Source organism: Helianthus annuus, chromosome 17 (assembly GCF_002127325.2).
Source record: "Helianthus annuus cultivar XRQ/B chromosome 17, HanXRQr2.0-SUNRISE, whole genome shotgun sequence".
Lineage (NCBI taxonomy): Eukaryota > Viridiplantae > Streptophyta > Magnoliopsida > Asterales > Asteraceae > Helianthus > Helianthus annuus.
In genome coordinates, this window is record NC_035449.2 from 155,941,363 (window position 1) to 155,959,975 (window position 18,613).

An 18,613-nucleotide genomic window follows, 5' to 3' on the forward strand; every position below is an offset into this window, starting at 1 on the left:
GTGTTCATCTAAGCACGGGGCCGTGGTGAATCTTCTGACCAATGTTCTTTTTTGTTTTTATCGCAGGACTTGGAACCCATGCGCCACATCTGAACTTTCTATGCAGTGTATGAGCTCCAGTCCTAGTAGAGACATAAAAGAACCTCTTGACGAACCCGAACGCTTTCTAAGAAAAAGACTTAAAGCTAAAAACCAAGAGAAAGTTTCAGGGGACCCACTTCCAATGGCGGACCAACGTACCCTCATGGATTACCTACGTCCCACTGTAGGTAATCTCAGCGCCGCTATCAATGCACCGAATGTCGAGGCCAACAACTTCGAACTTCGGCCGCATTTGATACAAATGCTTCAAAACTACGCAACCTTCCATGGGCTTGCGGACGAAGATCCCCATCTACATATTACTAACTTCTTGGAAATATGTAATACCTTTCGGATCAATGGAGCATCAAAGGACGCCATCCGCCTTCGAATGTTTCCATTCTCACTAAAAGACCGAGCTAAGGCTTGGCTTAATACCCTCCCAGTTGGCTCGGTAAACACCTGGGATGAACTAGCCCAAAAGTTTTTATATAAGTATTTCCCTCCTGCTACAACGACTAAATTAAGGACTGAAATTAATACATACTCACAAGAGGATGGGGAATCCTTATATGAAACTTGGGAAAGGTTCAAGGAGCTACTAAGAAAGTGTCCTCATCATGGTCTTGCTGTTTAGCAACAAGTATCCACTTTCTACAATGGGTTGTTGCCACACACAAGACAAACACTTGATTCTAGCTCCGAGGGACTTTTAGGTAATCATCGCCCAAATGAAATTTATAATCAAATTGAGGAAATTGCTCAAACCAACTTTCAATGGCACACTCCCCGAGGCACAAAATCTATTGCCCCGAGCGCCCATAAGGTTGATGAAAGCATCTCTTTGCAAGCCTAAATCGAGGCCCTTTCTTCAAAAATCAAACAATTAGAAATGGCAAAAACGGGCTTGGTTTTGGCTTGTGAAGGGTGTGGTGGGCCACATGAAAGTTGGAGTTGTATGAAAGAAATGGATAACCAAACAGAAACAGTAAACGACATTGATAATAGACCTAGGCCGTCGGGTCCTCCAACGGGCACCTACAACCAAGGATGGCGTAACCACCCTAACCTTGGTTGGAGAGAACCCGGAAATAGTAGTAACCAACAAAATCTAAACCAACAATCAAACTTTCAACAACCAAGAAACGAGTCACAAAATTTCTCTCAACAACAACAAGGGGGACGAGAGAGGCTTGAAGATACCGTATCTCGCCTCATCTCCGACACGGAAAAGAAAAACTCGGATCGATTTCAACAACTGGAATCGAACTTTAGAAATCAACAAGCTAGTATTCAAAACATTGAAAAACAAATAAATCAACTAGCTCAAAATTTCTCCGAGAGACCACAAGGCGCGTTACCAAGCAATACCGAAACTAACCCAAAGGCGCAAGTACATCTCATCACATTGAGAAACCGTACCGTGGGTCCCGAGGAGGCTCCATCACCTCCTATTGAAAAGAGCCGATCTAGCCAAACCACAACTCCACCAACACCCCAACAAGAGACGACTCCTCCACCAAATCAAGAGCCCACCAAGAATCCTCCGGTATCGTATCCCGGTCGGTTAATTCGCCAAAAGACCGATGAGCAATTCACAAAGTTCGTAAATTTACTAAAACAATTGCATATTAATATTCCATATGTTGAAGTCCTAACCCATATGCCTAAATATTCAAAATTTATGAGGGACTTCCTCACTCACAAAAGGAAAATTGAATCATTGCAATTAGTTAATTTAAGTGAAGAATGCTCCGCCTTACTACTCAACAAACTCTCGCAAAAGAAGATCGATCCCGGAAGCTTCACCATCCCTTGTTCGATTGGGGAATCACCCATTCGCAATGCACTAGCTGATCTCGGGGCTAGCATCAACCTCATGCCCGCATCAATGTTCGACCGACTCGGCCTAGGAAAAACAAGCCCTACAAAAATGAGCATACAACTCGCCGATAGGTCCGTCAAATATCCACAAGGTGTCGCTGAAAATCTATTGGTTAAAGTCGGCGAATTTTTCTTCCCAGCCGACATTGTCATACTAGATATGGAGGAGGATACTGAAGTACCACTAATCTTAGGAAGGCCATTCCTAGCTACGACCCATGCAGTGGTAGACATGAATGGTGGAACACTAACATTGAGGGTAGGGGACAAGGAAATGAAGTTCGGAGTTGGTAAGAGAGTAGAAGACGAGGACCCGGTCAATTACATGAAAGTCATAGACTCAAGTTTGGATGATACTCTCCGATGGTGCAACATGGGATGCGAAACATCCCACTTGGGTAACATATGACTGGCTTTGGGTCTAGCCAAGGACCCTTATAAACGTGGCGCACCACCGAGGCATTCCGCGGAACTATCCTTAGTTTAGTTTAGATTAATTTTTATACTTTCTAGTTTAGTTTTAATTTTCAGGAATAAAAACACACTCGGGATGGTGAAGGATACTAAGGGAAACTTGAACCAATGCCCCATGCACAAAAACAGAGCCTCCCGACAACTTTTCTTCATTACAGCAAGTTCAGCACGGGCCGTGCCCAGCCAACACGGCCCCGTGCTGAACAATCTGCAGAAAAACGCCCAACTCAGGTAACGGGACACGGGGCGTGTTCGCTGAACACGCCCCCGTGCCCAGGCTTCTGTTACTTTTTGTTACTTTCTGTTATTGGCAACCTGAACACGGGGCCGTGCCCGGACACCACGGGGCCGTGTCCAAATGCCCAGTAACATTAAATTTTGCTTTTAACACACATTTTACACATTCAATCAACCTAAAAACTTATTTTTGGGATACATTGAGGACAATGTGTAATTTAAGTGTGTGTGTGGGGGGGGGGGATGCTAAAACCTTGAATTTTGCAAGTCCTAATTACAAGCCTTACACAAAACTCTATTGGAACCGCTAAACACCCCAATTTTTTTCAAAAACTTTTCATTTTTTTGCTTGTCTTGGTTTAATTTGGGAATTACAAATTCTAAAAAGGTTATATTTTTACGAATTTACAACCGATAGCGTCATGATAAAAAGAACCAACATAAGAAAATTATGAAACGGCATGACAAATCTAGTTAAAATTTGATTATATATACTTGATCACATAAAAACCCATTCCCACAAAAAATGAGTTTTGAGCTTTTATTGAGCATACAAATACACATCTTTAAAATAAATGCTCATTTTTTCGTTTCTTGTCTGAATAGCCGCTTGGTTTCTTATGACTCTAGAACTTGACATGACGATACATTCCCGGTTCTTACCAACTTAAACCCAAGTAAGTAAATGATAGAGGCATTAGGACTAACTCTTTTTCTTTCAACACCATTATTTTTCTTTTTTTTACCACCTACCCAAAATCCCCTAGTTAACCCCTTTGAGCCTAAACCTTTTCATTTCTAAACCCACAAAACAAACACCCTTTACCCACCAAAACCCTTTTTCATTTTAAACTCTTTATTTTAGTAAAAAGCTTGGTTTTCCATGTGAGGTCAAAAAAAAAAAAATGATGATGAAGCCAAAAAAATAAACAAACAAGTTCATCAAAAAGTACTTTGTTTGAATAATTGCTTCATTAGAATAAAAAGTCAAAAAAATAAAAAGTCTTACGAAAACCGACGCTTTTTACGCCTTTCGCCCTTTTCTACTAACCACTAACCCAACCACCGACCTTTAACCCAAGCCTAACCCTTCCGCAAAGTCCTCTTGATATTTACAATGGTGTATAGTTAAAAAGGTGGAGAATTGATTGCTTGGCAAGCTTATGGTAGAAGTAAGTTCCATGCCGCTCTGGAGTGTTTCACAAAAATACATCTTCGGCCGAGTGTTGAGTGATGTCCCGTGAGGTATGTGAACTTGTATATAAATGGAATTTTAAAAAGGCATCTTATGCCCAAATAAGTAATTTCTCTTATGTGATGTTCTAAATAAATCATGACGAATAGGATTGTAAATAACATAAAAATAAAACCTAATAAAAATCTTGGAATCCCGACACTCAAGACAAGCCCAAAAACTTTCTCTTCTACCCATTCCATTTGGGAGTGTAAGCTACATTATAAAGAGTTTTGCTTGAAGACAAGCAAAGATTCAAGTGTAGGGGTATTTGATGTGTGCAAAATGCAACATATAAATTACATCAAATAAGGCATAAAACTAACCCCTTTTTAGTACTAATGTTGGAAAAAGTGTATTTTTGTCTTCCTTTTGTATTTTCAAGATTAAATGAGCTCAAATGAACAAAAGAAGCAAAAATGCATCCAAATCTAACAATAATTCAAGAAAAGGAATAAACGTGGCATGCCCGACCCCTCGACAGCATCCTCGCAAGAAAAAAACAAGAGAACAGAAGGCTGAACACGCCCCGTGCTCATTGAGCACGGGGGCGTGCCCAAGTGTCTGTAGAAAAGACAAAGTTGTAGAAGCTTCTATCACCTAACACGGGGCGTGTCCAGCGGACAAGGGGCCGTGGTCAACGCTAAGATTCGTAGAATCCAAGCAAATCTTGATAGTACAGATACACTTCTGCACACGGGGCCGTGCCCAGCGGACACGGGGGCGTGGTCAACTAATGTAGACAAACTGCAATTAATGAAGAAAGAGAAGATGGGTGGACACGGGGCCGTGCTCAATGGACACGGGGTCGTGTCCGGGCTTCTGTGCAGGCTATAAATAGGGGTGCTTGGCTCACTTGTAAATCATCCCTTGGCAAACCACCTCTCTCACACTTCACCCACCACCCCCATCACAACCCACATCCGCCACCATCATCCATCATCCATCATAGAGTGTGTGTAGTAGTCTCGGGATCCAAGATTGATAGTAAGAGTTCTTGACAATCAAAGGCCATGTTTGCCTAAGTCTCTTACATCACTTGGTGAAGACAAGCATTTAGTGTAATATTTTTTAATTTTAATCTTTTTGCACTTTTTATTTGGTTATGTATTAATGACTTTAATAACTAGTTTCTTATGTTGAAGGTGAATCTTCCTTATCATTTGTCCATAGTGTCTTGGCGTTATTTTACTGTCTATATAAAATAAAAGATTTACACCATTCATATCTCCATGGTCTATATGGAGATATGTTGGCTACCTGGTCGGGGGTTAAGGGAATGGTTTGGTAAGAGTCTTGCCTTGTTCAGTATATAGATCCTGCAATGACCTGGGTCAAGCTTAGTACGACCTCATCCAATACCCACTGGTATTGGATGGCGGGGGTCCGAATTTCTTGATCCCCTCATATGTAAACTACTATTAAAACATTAACCCGGCTACTTAGGATTGTATCCCTACTGACTCAAACAACTTAGCCGAGGGTATGTCACCTTCAAAAGAGGGGCCTACCACATTACGCATTAATAACTTAATTAATTATCTTTCAATAATCCAACCCTTTGGGATTGTATCCTTGCTGACTCAAACTACTGGGTTGAAGGTAACGTCACCTTCAAAAGAGCGGCCTACTACTATAACTAAGATAATCTCTTAAAAAGTGTAAAAGTGCGGAAATAATCAAAGGTTACACTAAAGGCGAGTCGGATCCAAGTGATTCATCTTGTCTATCTGTTTTTATTTTTATTTTTATTTTCAGCATTTTTAGTTTTTATTTTTATGTTTAAACCTTTTTCTAAAATTTTGATATGATTAGACGTTGAGGATAAACCGGTACTAAAAGCTCTTGTGTCCTTGGACGACCTCGGTATCTTACCAATGCTATACTACGCTCACGATGGGTGCACTTGCCCATATGTGTGTTTGGTGTGAGTAAAATATCGTGTTTTATAAATTTAAAACTTGACTAATGTGTAAAAAGGCCTAAAAATATACATAAAAACCTATAACACTACACGCGCATCATTAACTCTGACAATATACATAGGGGTGTAAACGATCCGGGGCGAGCCCGAGCTTGACTAGGCTCGAGCTCGGCTCGTTAGGTTATTATGAAGCTCGAGCTTGAGCTCGGCCCGGTTCGAGCCTACTTCTTTGAGCTCAAGCTCGGCTCGCGGGTAAAACCCAAAACTCGAGCTCGGCTCGACTCGACTCGACTCGAACTATTTTGAGAACAACCTTAAACGAGCTAAAAGCTCGCCTCGAGCTCACTTCAACATCACCTAAACGATCCAAAGCTCGGCTCTAGCTCGGCTCATCAATGTTATCATCATTATTAATATGTTATATATAAAAAAAATAAAATTTTGTATGGGCTCGTTTAGGCTCGCGATCCTAAACAAGCTTTGTATTTCAGGCTCGAGCTCGGGCTCGATAACAAAAACGAGCTCTATTTCAGGCTCGAGCTTGGGCTCGTTAAGGCTCGGCTTGTTCGAGCTATTAACCAAGCCGATCACGAGTAGCTCTCGAGCCTCTGGGCTTGTTTACACCCATAGGGTTTATACTCTGACAAAGTCATTATGCTTTAAACTCTGACAAAGTCATGTGAGTTAAACTCTAACAAAGTCATGAGAGTTTGTTTATCAGAATTTAACATGAGAGTTTAAGTCTCTAATGTATTTTAGAGTTCACAAAAGGTTCAGTATTTCAGAGAGTTTTAGAGAGACAGAGAGAGAGTGTGCTAGAGAGAGAAAGTATGGTTTTATGGATTTCGTATCCATGTGGACTCGGTGTCCGGGTCTACATGACCAAATTGTCTTAGTGATAGAAATGTGTACTCTTTCGGTATAATCTGTGATGAAAATAATGAAAGAGTTTTCCTATTATCTCGTTTATTGTTTACGTGTCAATTAAGATCAATGTTCCTCATGTTTGTTATTGATGCAAGTTCACTGACACTTTCAGTTTTCATATATCTATCGAAAGGGATTTTGTCGTGTCAGGTTAATCTTTTTAGTGTTAAAATGGCTATCAATAGAACCTTAAATTGTTATCTATAAAATTATAAGGGTGAGCGGAGTGCGGCGGTAAACCCACTCGGTACCGCACCCACATCCACCGCCAACAAACTTTACCGATCAATGTTACCGAAATTGGGGGGGGGGGGGGAATTTCGGTGAAAGTTTACCGATTAGGTGAGAGGGAGGGAAGGGGGGAGAGAGATGGGTGTGTAGTGGGGTCCATTACTTCTCAACCAATCACACATTTTTTTTAAATAGTTTACCTAAACTCCATTAGGTAAACCACCGCCAACATTTTTGAGCAATAGGTAAACTAATTAGGTGAATTGACGTGACACTGTTTGATTGGTTGAATGAGTAGTTTACCTATTCGAAATATTATTATGATTTACATTATTATGATTTACAAAAGAAAAGTCTTACATGAATTTCGTACCCATGGAGGCATGACAAGCATGATTCTTGATTGTTTCATATCAAATTTCATATAAACTCCAAAAAATGGCATTTCAAATCAAATATACCTTCATATAAACTCCAAAAAAAGGGCATCTTATTATTATGTATTCTTCCTCATAATCAAACAAATAATATGTAAGAATAAATTAATAGTAACACTAAACTAATAAATTGTTGAACAAATTAAAATTTCAATTAAAGAATACTATATACACTAGTTTTCTTATATCGCGCGTTGCAGCGAAACCGAGTAAATGATAATGTAAAACAAACATGATTTGAAAATAAAACATGTTGTTTAGAAAATAAAACCATTAGAACGATTTAGTTTATCATCGTACCGTTTTATGATACCGTATAACCTCGTTTTAACAAAACTTATAACGGAATGTCAGGGAAAGAAATCAAGCACAACTACATACTTAAGTTTTTAGAAAAAAGTTATAAACGTAACTTTTTAAAGAAGTATCAAATTAATCGATAAAGTAATATATTTAAAAAAAGAAAAAAACAATTATTAAAAATATAGGTAAAGGAAATATATGTTTAAAAAAAGAAAATATGTTATTAAAAGTAAAAATAATATTAAACTATTATAATATATTAAATAATAAAATAATAAAAAACTATATATTATTATAAAAACAAATATACTATTCATCATCCCTCGAAATCAATTTATATATAATGGTGGGAGAAGTTAAGAATTCATAGAAATTCAAGCTCAATTAAATTCATGACATCTGCAGAAACATAGGTACAACCTGTGTAAAATTATCATGTAAATTCTTCTAGAAATAAATAAAGACATAATTGATCGCAAAATATAGCATAATGTAAAAAAATATAACACAATATCAAAAAAAGACACAATGAGTTGCAAAAAAAGACACAATAATGCAAATATAGAAAAAAATACAATAATAAATGATTAATTTCGTATATACCATTACAAACTTGAAAATTTTCATATATGCCCAACAAAAACTAAAGATATCACATATGCTCTTACAAAATAGTTAAAATATCAAATATAAATTTATTAAAAACATTCTAATAAATAATCATTTTACCCTTATTTCTTCAACTTCAAGTTTTCATATTTTTATATAACACATTTTAAGTTGTATGTTTTTTTACCCATTTTTATTTATTTTTATTTTTTCATAAACCACAATATTCTTCATATATATATATATATATATATATATATATATATATATATATATATATATATAGGTAGAGGATCCTGTAAAAAGTGCTCAAAGTGTGAGAAGTGCGAGAAATGTATTATAACACTATATATAATACTATATAACACCATATAAACACCGTATAACAATATATAACACCATATAATACCATATAACACTATGTAACACTATATATCATTATATAACAAATATAACACTATAGGTTGTCTGATAGCATGTCTATGATAAATGTATAGTGTTATATTTGTTATATAATGATATATAGTGCTACATAGTGTTATATGGTATTATATGGTGTTACATATTGTTATACGGTGTTTATATGGTGTTATATAATATTATATATAGTGTTATAATACACTTCTCACACTTCTCACACTTTAGGCCCTTTTTACACTATCCTTACCCTATATATATATATATATAAGGTGGGGTTCTAGAGTGAACACTAGTGTATTTGCGAACTGAGTGAACAAATCATGGCCATTGATTTACACACGTGTATGGCTAGGATTTCATCATCAAATCATAAATACACTAGTGTATTTCATTATCAAATTCTGGTCACTGATTTACACACGTGTATAGCTAGGATTAGTTCGTTTAGTTCGCAAATACACTAGTGTTCACTCTTGAACCTAATCCTATATATATAATATTTAGGCTAAATAAATTAAGCTAGAAATGAGTAAATATAATATTTGAAGTTAAAGGTTATAATAAGATCTCAAAGTTGTAGGGGTATATGTATATATGAAATTCGATTTGATGGTTCCAACGCCACTTGAATGAGGTCGATCGAAGTCTGTTTAATACCCTTCTTATGACTTTTAATTTTTAAGAGGCTTTGTATTTGATCTAACCTGTAAAAACCAATATGCCAAACATATAATGCAACTTTCACCTTCATTTTGACATGAAAACCTAGCTTTGAAATGGTACGAAAACTTATACGTTACTACAACTCAGTTTTGACGTAGTTAAAAATAAACACGTCACAATCACAATTATATATGCTCATCTTTTAACTTCATATTTTTATATAACATACTTGAAGTTAAAAATTCTTTTTACCCATTTTATTTTTTTTCATAAACCAATAGTTTTCTTTATATATATATATATATATATATATATATATATATATATATATATATATATATATATATATATATATATAGAAAAAATGTATCGTACAACATGCCTTAACGCACGCTGCGTGCGTGATGACAAAATAGCACGTTATGTTATAAAAAAATTAAAATCGCATGTTTCAAATAAACTGAAAATCGCATGTACATAAAAAAAGGGAAATCGGATGTTCAAAAAAAACTCAAAATCGCATGTACATAAAAAAAGTGAAATCACATGTAAAAAAATGAAAGTCGCATGTTATAAACCAAATTTCGCATGTTGATACTGAATCTCGTACGCAACGTATGTTAAGGCATTTTGTACAATAACGGGCATCGATATATATATATATATATATATATATATATATATATATATATATATATATATATATATATATATATATATATATATATATATATGTAATATGTTAAGCTAAATAAATTAAGCTAGAAGTGAGTAAATATAATATTTGAAATTAAAGATCATATATGAAATATCAAAGTTTTAGAAAAATAAGGGTAAAATTGTCAATTGTTAAATTGTTTTTAATGAATTGGGTATATATGATATTTCAACTATTTTGTAAGGGTATATATGATATTTATAATTTTGCAAGGGTATATATGCTATTTTACAAGTTTGTAGGGGTATATATGAAATTGCCTCTAAATAAAAAGACACAATAATCTAAATCAAAATTCTAAAATCTATAAGCTAAACATTCAAAAGCGAAATCCTGGAATCTCATATCGTAGAATTTGATGAGATGGTTCTAATGACACTTGAATGAGGTCGATCGGAGTTCGTTTAGTACCCTTTTTATGACTTTTTATTTTTAAGAGACTTTGTATATGATCCTAACCTGTAAAAATCAATATGCCAAACATATAATGCAATTTTCACCTTCATTGAAAACCTAGCTTTGAAATGATATACGATGACATGTACGTTACTACAACTCAATTTTAACGTAGTTATAAATAAACATGTCACAATCACAATTTCAGTGCCAGAACTAACTAACTAACTGAAGTCGCAATACTCTGTGAAGCCTTTGGCAAGCCCGGGGGTGCTTTTCTAGACTGTGGGATTTGCTGCAACACCGGAAGGCAACACTATGATGAAGGCAAAAAGTTAACAACTAATGCATACACATACATGTAAATGCCAAATATATCAAAACTATAACCAACACAAATCCATTAAAATTATCACATTGATTGTCACCTTTAGACTGAACATGTTTTGACACGTTATTGTATTAAAAAACCATTGTGCTTATAGTAGTTTGTGGCCAGTCCGACCAAACATGTCTTGAGCCGTTATCCCACCCACTCGTTTTGCAACTTCTAGCGAACATTATTAATCTATGAAGAGTATAGCTTATGAATGAGAATCGAAAATCCCTAAGGAATCAATGCGCACAGTTTTAGAATAACCACACATCCATGAGTGGAGAACAAATTATCCCTGCAAACATGGAAATACATCATCATAAGGGTGAACGGGGTGCTCACCTAATAGGTGAGTCCCCTCTCTTACGCCAAACCAATCCCCGTGTGCCACGTCAACTCCCCTCTTAAACTCCCCTAACACCCCCATTTGATGGCGCCACTCCCCTCTTAACTCCCCTTATTTTTTTATTCAAAAAAAAAAAAAAAAAACAAAGAAAAGCTTTGATTGGTTGAAAGTGGGCTGGCCCCACCACCTTTCCCCTCTCCTCCATCGGTGACAGCCCACCGGTTTCGACCCTCTCTCTACCTCACCGATTTAACGACGCCACCCACCTAATCGGTGAAAACCCTCCCCGCGGCACTCCCCGAATTACGCCCCACCCACCCTAAGCACTTGCAGTATACAAGACTAACTAAACTGACAAATTAATATAATATTTACCCAATATATAAATAGTTATGACAGATTGACAGTTCTAAGTATTTCTGTTTATTTTATTTACTATAAAATGGGCAACAACTGATTGATCTATAAACATAATTTCTTACTCATCAAATCAAGATTAGGGAATCTTCTTTGTTAAGAACCATTTGCATCATTTTTGTAAGATAGCTAAGAGTAATTCTGATTGTTATAATATTCACCATAAATTCCAGATTCAAAAAAAAAAAAAAAAAAGATTAATATTAAATAAAAAAAATAAAAAATAAAACTCAATCAATACATTTGAGAAGATTTTCGGTAGCAATTAACAAAGCATTAATTTATGGTGATTTATTTGATTGTACAACATGATTGGTACCACATTTTATAATTTTCATTTGAGTAAATTGCCATTTTAGTCCTTGAGGTTTAGGCACTTTTACCACTTCACACCAAAAGTATTTTTTCTCATCTATGTCTCATACGTTTGACATTTTTTTTGCCATTTCATCCAACCCACTAACTTCATCCAAAAAGGTTGTTAAGTCAAGGGTATTTTGGTCAGTTTATATATATATTTTTGTTTCATCATTTTCATCGATCTTTTTTAATACTCCTCTTTCGGCTCACAACACAACAGCATCATCCCCTGATGCATCCACTCAAACCGTCAACTACTGTTGTTCTGGCGACCAGAGGTTATCTCCGCTGGCGGTCTTACTGGAACCACCACAGTGGCATCACTTTGAGAATGCAAATTATGATTGCATTGACCAACCTAATCTCTATGTTGTCAACTACTGTTGTTCTCGCGACCGGAGGTTATCTCCGCTGGCGATCTTACTGGAACCACCACAGTGGCATCACTTTGAGAATGCAAATTATTATTGCATTGACCAACCTAATCTCTATGTTGCATCAACATCGTAAGGTAAATTATAGAGTTAATTACATTTTTCGTCCCCGTGGTTTGTTGAAAATAACCATTATAATCCATTAATTTAAAAATTGCTAAAACAATCCATGTACTTTCACTTTTGTAACAATTACAATTCACCCTCACTAACAGCATCAATTATTTTGTTAGAACACATAATCATATATGAACCTTTTTCATCCAAGGATCACTAGTAATCATTTCTCAAACTTTCACCAAAGTTTCCATGAATTATTAACAATAATTTTCACCTATGCATTTTATCAAACATTTGGTGGACATCATTTACAACTATCATAACCAACATTACCATGTTATTGCAATTCAACAAGTTTATGCCTTCGTTAGCATCAAGTTAACATAAATTCTCAGTTATCAGTTAACATAAGCTTCTATCACCCATCACGGGGGCGTGTCCAGCGGACACGGGGCCGTGGTCAACTCTAAGATTCGCAGAATCTAGGAAAATCTTGATAGTACAGATACGCTTCTGCACACGGGGTCGTGCCCTGCGGACACAGGGGCATGGTCAACTAATGCAGACAAACTACATTTAATGAAGAAAGAGAAGTTGGGTGGACATGGGGCCGTGCCCAATCGACACGGGGCCGTGTCCGGGCTTCTGTGCAGGCTATAAATAGGGGTGCTTGCCTCATTTGCAAACCATCCCTTGGCAAACCACCTCTCTCACACTTCACCCACCCACCACCACCATCACAACCCACATCCACCACCATCATTCGTCATCCATCATAGAGTGTGTGAGTAGTCTCGGGATCCAAGATTGATTGTAAGAGTTCTTGACAATCAAAGGCCATGTTTGCCTAAGTCTCTTACATCACTTGGTGAAGACAAGTGTCTAGTGTAATACTTTTTATTTTTAATCTTTTCGCACTTTTTATTTGGTTATGTATTAATGACTTTAATAACTAGTTTCTTATGTTGAAGGTGAATCTTCCTTATCATTTGTCCGTGGTGTCTTGGCATTATTTTACTGTTTATATAAAATAAAAGATTTTCACCATTCATATCTCCACGGTCTATATGGAGATATGTTGGCTACCTGGTCGGGGGTTAAGGGAATGGTTTGGTAAAAGTCTTGCCTTGTTCAGTGTATAGATCCTGCAAGGAACTGGGTCAACTTTTGTAGGACCTCCTTCAATACCCACTGGTATTGGATGGCGGGGGTCCGAACTCCTTGATCCCCTCATATGTAAGCTACTATTAAAACATTAACCCGGCTATTTAGGACTGTATCCCTGCTGACTCAGACTACTTAGCCGAGGGTAACGTCACCTTCAAAAGAGGGGCCTACCGCATTACGCATTAATAACTTAATTAGTTATCTTTCAATAATCCAACCCTTTAGGATTGTATCCTTGCTGACTCAAACTACTGGGTTGAGGGTAACGTCCCCTTCAAAAGAGGGGCCTACTACAATAACTAAGATAATCTCTTAAAAAGTGCAAAAGTGCGGAAATAATCAAAGGTTACACTAAACACGAGTCGGATCCAAGTGATTCATCTTGTCTATCTGTTTTACTTTTATTTTTATTTTTCAGCATTTTTAGTTTTTATTTTCTAGTTTAAAACCTTTTTCTAAACTTTTGATTTGATTAGACGTTGAGGATAAACCGGTATTAAAAGCTCTTGTGTCCTTGGACGACCTCGGTATCTTACCAACACTATACTACGCTCACGATGGGTGCACTTGCCCATATGTGTGTTTGGTGTTAGTAAAATATCGTGTTTTATAAATTTAAAACTTAACTAACGTGCAAAAAGGGCTAAAAAATATACATAAAAACCTATAACACCACACGCGCATCAAGTTTTTGGCGTGGTTGCCGGGGACACAAGGATTTTAAGAAAGCTTAAAATCGACGGCCTAATCAGTTTTTCAAAACCTTTCTAAAATGCGCGCACAATTTTTTCTCCATTTTAGTTAGTTTTGCATTTACAGTAGGTTGAACACGGGTCGTGCTCAATGAACACGGGGCCGTGCTGCATATTTTTCATAAAAACACCCAGATACAGAGTCTGAACACGGGGCCGTGCTCACTGAACACGCCCCCGTGCTGCACAAAACCAGTAACTTTTATTCAAACGCCCATATACAGATCCTGAACACGGGCCGTGTCCACTAAACACGGGGCCATGTCCAGCCTCTGTTTCCGTTTTTTATTTTTGTTTTCTGGTCTCGAGACTCTGTTGTGGTCTGCTGAGTGATTCTTATGGATCAATACTCAGGAGGCTACAACTACACCTATGAGGAGGATGATTATAGGGAAGACTATTGCACTAATTGTGGTAACCCGCACTCAGTTCAATATTGTGACTTATTTCAACCATCCACTTCATACACCTACTATGAGGAGCCCAGGTACGAGTCATCGACTTCGTATACATCCTATGAAGACCAAAGGTATGAACCTTCTCCCTCATACTCATATTTTTGTTGAACCAAGGTATGAACCTTCATATTCATACTTTGAGGAACCAAGATATGAGCCACCACCTTCATATGCTTATTATGAGGAACCATAGCGTGAACAACCCATCTCATATGAGTATTATGAAGAACAAAATTATGACCCTTATCCATCATATACTTACAATGAAGAACAATGGTGTGAACCATCTACTTCATATGAGTATTATGAGGAACAAAGGATCGAACATCCGGATTCAAGCTTTGAGAATCCCGATCCTTACTCTATCACCGACATAGCCGATAGTATAATAGAACACATTAAAACTATCGAACGTTGCATAAAAGAATCTCGCGCAAGGGAAGAGGAGTCCCGCGCAAGAGAAGAGTTAACTTGTAATAAAGAAGAGATAGTTGAAAATGTAAAAATGGAAGAACAAATAAGTGAAAAACCGACACATGAGTTAAACAACAAAAAGGGTGAGTCCGTTAACGTTAAAATTCAAGAAGAGTCTAATTTGGAAGAAATTAATCTCTTGTCACCTTCTTTCGAAAATCATTGTTTAGTACCCACTCATGCTAAGTTTTTAAAAGAGTTGAACACTAACACTAAAATTGACGAAACGGTGAGCATTAAGCTAACAAAAGATCAAACTTCGCTAATAAAAGAAGACCCATTTGAAATCAACATTGCACCGGTTCCATGTTTTTTTCAAAACTCCTTTATTAGTAATATTACAATTGATAAAGATCTTTGTGTTAATATAATGTCCAACTACATTTTCGAAAAATTAAGTATTAGTGATTTTTCTCCACTTCAAATACCCATTTTTCTATCTAATCGGAAAGTAATAAAATCAATCGGTATAGTTGAGGATGTCTTGGTTCAAACAAATCAAATGGTAATCCCAACCGACTTTGTCATCCTCTAGTGTTGGGACGACCTTTTGTAAAAACCCACGAAGCTTTGAAAAACCGGAAGTACAACAATCTATCTATTCAATTAGGGGCATTTAAAAGGAGCATTGATCTGGAGCGTTCAATGAAATATCCTTTCGGCAATAATGACCCCCTAATTGAAGATGAAGATGAACCACCCGATACAAGTGAAAAGATTGACCACTTTGTTGAAGAAGAGGTCGCCATATAACAAATTTTTAAAGTTCTTAATCAAAATGAGCAACCAAATAAGGAGTCTCCTAAAGACCCACCTCTTGAGCTCAAAGAACTTCCGAAAGGTTTGGAATATGCTTTTCTAGACAAAGATGGTAAATCACCTGTAATTATTTCGTCAAAATTAAGTAGAGTAGAAAAAGAAAAATTAATTACACTTTTGAAAAAACACAAAAATGTGATCGCATGGAAGCTTGTAGATATTAAAGGAATAAGTCCTTCAATGTGCACGCACAAAATTTTAATGAATGATGACTATAAATCGGTAATACAACCACAACGTCGAGTAAATCCAAATGTACAAGAAGTGGTTAAAAACGAAGTCATCATATTACTTGACGCCGGACTTATTTACCCTATCTCCGATAGTCCTTGGGTAAGTCCCGTTCAAGTAGTTCCAAAGAAAGGAGGTATGACGGTAATAAGTAACGAAAAATGAATTAATACCAACGAGAACCATCACAGGATGGAGGGTATGTATAGATTATAGGCGATTAAATGAAGCAACAAGGAAAGATCACTTTCCTTTACCCTTCATTGATCAAATGTTAGAAAGATTATCCGGTCATAAATTTTATTATTTCTTGGATGGTTTTTCAGGTTACTTTCAAATCCCGATAGCACCCGAAGACCAAGAAAAGACAACATTCGCATGTCCCTATGGAACTTTTGCTTATCGACGCATGCCATTTGGACTATGCAATGCCCCCGCAACCTTCCAACGTTGCATGGTGGCCATCTTCCATGACATGATAGAAAAGACTATGGAAGTCTTCATGGACGACTTTTCTATCTTTGGAGATTCATACGACCAATGCCTCGATAACCTTAAACGAATGCTATCCCGATGTGAGGAAACTAACCTTGCCCTTAATTGGGAAAAATGCCATTTCATGGTAACGGAGGGAATAGTACTCGGTCATAAAATCTCAAGCGAAGGAATGGAGGTTGATCGAGCCAAAATAGACACTATTTCTCGTTTACCACCCCATCCTCCGTTAGAGCTATCAGAAGTTTCTTAGGGCATGCCGGATTCTATAGGCGATTTATCAAGGACTTTTCTAAAATCTCAAGGCCTCTAACAAAATTACTTGAAAAAGATGCCCCTTTCATCTTTGACAAGGAATGCAATCAAGCATTTCTAACACTAAAAGAAATGCTAGTCAATGCACCTATCATGATAGCGCCTGATTGGAAATTACCTTTTGAAATCATGTGTGATGCAAGTGACTTTGCAGTTGGAGCCGTCTTGGGACAAAGAAAAGATAAGCATTTTCACTCAATTTATTATGCTAGTAAAACACTTAACGATGCACAAGAAAATTACACAACAACAGAACAAGAGTTACTAGCCGTGGTATTTGCTTTTGATAAATTTCATTCTTATCTTGTTCTTTCTAAAACAATAGTCTATACAGATCATGCAGCCATTCGATATATCTTCAAGAAACAGGATGCTAAATCACGTTTGATTCGGTGGATTCTATTCCTCTAAGAATTTGATATTGAAATCAAAGACAAAAGAGGAGCAGAAAACACTGCAGCAGATCATCTTTCACGCTTGGAAGACCCAGCTTTGGAGGCAACCAGGGATGAGCAAATAAATGAAAAATTCCCAACGGAGTCCCTAGAAATGGTGGAATACCGAGAAGAGCCATGGTACGCCGACTATGCTAACTACTTAGCTTGCGGTATAGTCGCCAAAGGATGGCCACATCATCAAAGAAAAAAGTTCTTTGCTGATGTGAAGCACTATTTTTGGGAAGATCCCTATCTTTTCAAAATGTGTGCCGATCAACTCATCCACCGGTGCGTACATGGTAGTGCAGTAAGAAGAATTCTCCGCCATTGTTATGAAGGTCCATACGGAGGACATCATGGTGCCACTAGTACCGCACGAAAGGTATTTGATTTAGGGTTTTATTGGCCAACCATTTACAAAGACGCCCAAAGTCTTGTCAAGACATGTGATGCTTGCCAAAGAACATGTAATATTTCTTCCAAAATCGAAATGCCACAAAATGGCATTCTTGTTTGTGAAATTTTTGATGTGTGGGGACTCGACTTTATGGGACCTTTCCCACCATCAAAAGGAAACAAATATATACTTGTGGCAGTAGATTACTTGTCTAAATGGGCCGAGGCCGAGGCACTTCCAACAAAAGATGGAAGAGTCATGGTAAGATTTCTGAAAAAATTATTCTCTCGTTTTGGAACACCTAAAGCGTTAATAAGTGATAGAGGTACCCATTTTTGTAACCATCAACTGGAAATTTTTTTAACAAGATATAGGGTCTATCACCGGGTCTCAACAGCATATCACCCTCAAACAAACGGACAAGCCGAAGTGACTAATAGAGGTTTAAAACGAATACTCGAAAAAACCGTAGGGTTAAATAAGAAGGAATGGGCCGATAAATTAGATGATGCTTTATGGGCTTTTCGAACTGCTTAT

General features: G+C 36.9%; 1 non-coding gene across 1 annotated transcript; it reads right to left on the minus strand.

The window, feature by feature from the left end:
• Positions 1-601: 601 nt before the first annotated feature.
• Positions 602-708, minus strand: LOC118489648. Its single transcript, XR_004887665.1, has one exon. It is a non-coding gene; the product is annotated as a small nucleolar RNA R71 (small nucleolar RNA).
• Between the last annotated feature and the right edge of the window lie 17,905 nt (positions 709-18,613).